The 3633-nt window shown below is 45.9% G+C and overlaps 1 pseudogene; it reads right to left on the reverse strand.

Moving 5' to 3' along the window:
- Positions 1 to 1337: 1337 nt before the first annotated feature.
- LOC148543056 (uncharacterized) lies at positions 1338 to 3337 on the reverse strand (annotated as a pseudogene).
- Between the last annotated feature and the right edge of the window lie 296 nt (positions 3338 to 3633).

The following is a 3633-nucleotide window of genomic DNA, read 5'->3' on the forward strand; positions in this document are numbered from 1 at the left end:
ATGGGATGGCTGACTGCTCTGTTCCTGCAGTAGGTGTATGAAGGTGTGCAGTCATACTGAATTAGCAGGGACACTGGGCCTGATTCAGAGCCGCTCGCTCTGACAGAGCGCTCGCTCTGAATCAAGGCTGGGCTTTTTTTTTTTTTTGGAGCGGCCTCTTGGCCGCTCGCATAGCTGTGGGTGACCACCCACAGCTATAGCGAGCGGCCATGATGATGGTCGCGATGGTCAAGACCGTCACGACCATCGGGCTTGCGATGAGACCCTTGTGGTAGGGTCTCGTTCATCGCAAGCCCCAGAGAGCTTACGGCTCTAACATAGCCGGAAGCTCTCCACTGACATCACTTGTGATGTCAGTGGGGCCGCCTCCAAATGGCAGGCGTTCTCATTGGAACGCCTCCGTTTGTGCAGCCACCCCCCGGCCCACCCACCAAATGGAGCGGGCTGTCACTCAACATTGACAGCTCGCCCCCTTTGGTGCGAGACCCGGAGCGACGGAGTGCCCATTGCTAGCCGGGTCTCATGCATGCGCACGACGGAGCCGACTGCGTCGTGCGCATGCGCTGTGGGCCACCATCGACCCGGTTGCAAGCGCTTGGCGCTTGCGGCCAGGTCTGAATCAGGCCCACTGTGGGGAGGTGAGAGGAGCGATTCCTTGCAGCTGATATGTAATGCAGTCTAATAGGACTTTATTAGGTGTATCTTACAGACCTCTCCTGACGTTTTCACTGATGTACTGATGGGGGAGTCAATTAAGAAGAGTCTCATCACCCTTCTTCCAACCAAATTCAATCACTAGGTTCCAGCTGCACCAACAGGGAGCTCCGGGGAACATCTCTTACACACATTGCTCCCGTTGTGCAGTGCCGGTCTCTGGTCATGGCAGAGCTTCAGGAGTACGGCACAGTGCAAGTCCTCACCTCAGCACATTTACCTCAGGACTCCCTGTAACTGACTCTGTGTAACTGTCACTTGCGGCTGGTTCCAGCAGGTTCTGAGTCATGTGATCTGCTACTGACTCCCCACATACTACCTCACCAGCACTTATATGTATATGGTCATTTATAATATGGTTCCATATTACCCATTCTGTGCTATATGCACAGTGCACAATGTATTTTCATGTTCTAATTACAGTATTTACATATATACATTTATAATACAGCTCCAGCTTAAGTGGGGTACCACAAACTTCCCCGCCAGAATTATGCGTGTCCCCACTCATTAAGTACTTTTAAGTATTTGACATTGAAATATTCACCTAATATTTTTCCATGCGTTTACTTGATATATAATGTATTACAACGTATTCCCTTTTTGCCTCTTTCCTGAAGGTCTCAATACTTTTGCATAATTATGGACACTTCACTTGAATCTATAGCAACATATTCGTCCTCTGGGACCTCATACTTTGCTAGATCAGACATTATGGGATTCTTGGCTGCAACATAAGATTCCCCGGGAACAACATATTTCAATTCTTGCACAATAGTATGTATGTGATCCTGTTTGGGATGTTCCAACCTCTCAACTATGGTTGAGTCAGCAACCATTCCAATTTATTCTCTAAAATCAGTATCACACATGCTTGGTTGGCTGTTGTGAACCATACTAGAATGGGTGTCATCCATTTTGGTTTTACTCTGATATGGTGACTCTTGAGGAAGTTGTGGTCTGACAATTTCTTGCAAATTCTGTTGTATCCATCCACTCGTTTGTGCAACATTTTGGTGATCTGTTCTTCCAAATAATTCACTCTGCACTTGGACATTAGGATATTCTTGCCTGCGTTCATATGGTCTCCTTGAATAGCGTGGTGCATAGCACCACCTGTGGTATGGCCATTGTTGGCTAGGACCCACTCCCCCTGCCTCACTTTCAACTTCTTTTGGATTCTCTTCACCTTCAATGTGTCGGTAGTTTTGCTGATAGTTACATTGATGTCCTCTGCAACATGGATGGTGCCAATAATGATTGCGATCTGCTGCGTATTTGCTGCCTTGGACAGGAATACCACCAGGACCAGTTACTTTAGCTGCCCTTGCACCCTTCTCTCCGTTGACTACATCAAACTCAACCGTTTCTCCATCTCCCAGACTGCGAAGATATTTTCTTGGGTTGTTCTGTTGGATGGCTGTGTAGTGTACAAATATATCTCTCTTGTTGTCATCACGATTTATTAACCCATAACCGCGTTGCACATGGAACCATTTGACTTTGCCCAAAATTTTTCTTGAGCTGATTTTTGCATTATGGCTTGTGGCTGGTGTTACCACAGCTTTAATTTTATTCTGGACTACAGGATGAGGCTCCACATCTCTGAGCTGTCCTTCTTCTAATGACCTCTTAATCTCTACATTTAAAGATTCCAACTGATTGCAAGCATTTTCTATATGGCCACTGCTATTGCAATGCCTACATATAGGGTGGCCATGGTCTAAGAGGCATCTTCTGGTGCTCTGTGGGTAGTCCCATGAACAATCATTTTGCTGACATCTCTGAAAACACCAGTCTGTCTCTTCTTGGCACTGGGCTTGTTGCTTCATGAAGTTGTGCAACTCACAGCAAATATCAGTTACCCCACGGGTCAGTATAGCAACTTGTTCTTTTATAGCACTGAGTGGATTAGTTCTAGATGCTTGTGCACCCTGTACAACAACTTCTCTCAGTGTGTGAGGTCCCATGATTCCCTGCTGCATAGTCTTTGGATGGTATTTATTTTCCAGGTACCCTGGCATCTCAGGAAAAGACATTTCATGAACCTGAAATCTCCCTACTACTTTAATGGCAGCTTCTTTGAAGTCCAAGAATGAAGTATTTGGGGACTGTAGCTGAAGTAGGCATAACTGCGCCTTCACAATCTCAACATGGGATCCCTCTATAAACTGATTAATCTGTTTATAGAGGGATCCTCATCTGTTGGTCTGACTTCTGTTGGATCAAAAGCCTGTAGTTCCCGAAGTGCCTGTAGACTGAGGGAAAAGTCATGCAGAGTCTCTCCTGACTGCTGTTTTCTTACATAAAAGTCAACCTTAAGCTCAGACAACATTCTTGTATCAAATGTGGTAGCTAGTCGGTTCAGGATGAGACCTACTGTATTTCTTTCTTCTGCCGGCCATAAAGTCACTTCTCTCAGGGCTGTGCCTTTCAGGTGCCCTATCAGGATCTCCACTTGCTGCTGCTCTGATAGTGGGTAGAGGCAGAACATAGACCACATTTTATTCTTAAATTCTCTTAAAGTATTATGTTCTAAGTCACAAGCATCCCTAGAATAGGTGGGCAGCCAAGGGGTGCCAAAATAGTATGGCAATATAATCGGGTTGAATTGGGTAATCATTGTAGCTCCTGGTCTAGTGCCACTAACACTTGTATGAGATGAGTCCCCCCATTACTTGTCGCTCTTGTGACATCATCTCAGAATTGGATACCTCCTTACTTTCGGACTCTGGTATCCTGTTCATAGACGCCAAATGTAATACCCTGCCAAACTGTATAGGGTGGTGTTGTGGTGTTCAGGTATCTTACCAGAAGGAGTAGATGGTCACACTCTGCGTCAGAGGTAAAGGAGTAATCCCGCGACAGTAAATGATGATGACTGTTGTCAAGTAAGTTTCTATTTATCAGAAGAGGTAA

The sequence above is a fragment of the Taudactylus pleione genome, unplaced genomic scaffold (genome assembly GCF_031769625.1).
Source record: "Taudactylus pleione unplaced genomic scaffold, aTauple2 ptg000006l, whole genome shotgun sequence".
Classification (NCBI taxonomy): domain Eukaryota; kingdom Metazoa; phylum Chordata; class Amphibia; order Anura; family Myobatrachidae; genus Taudactylus; species Taudactylus pleione.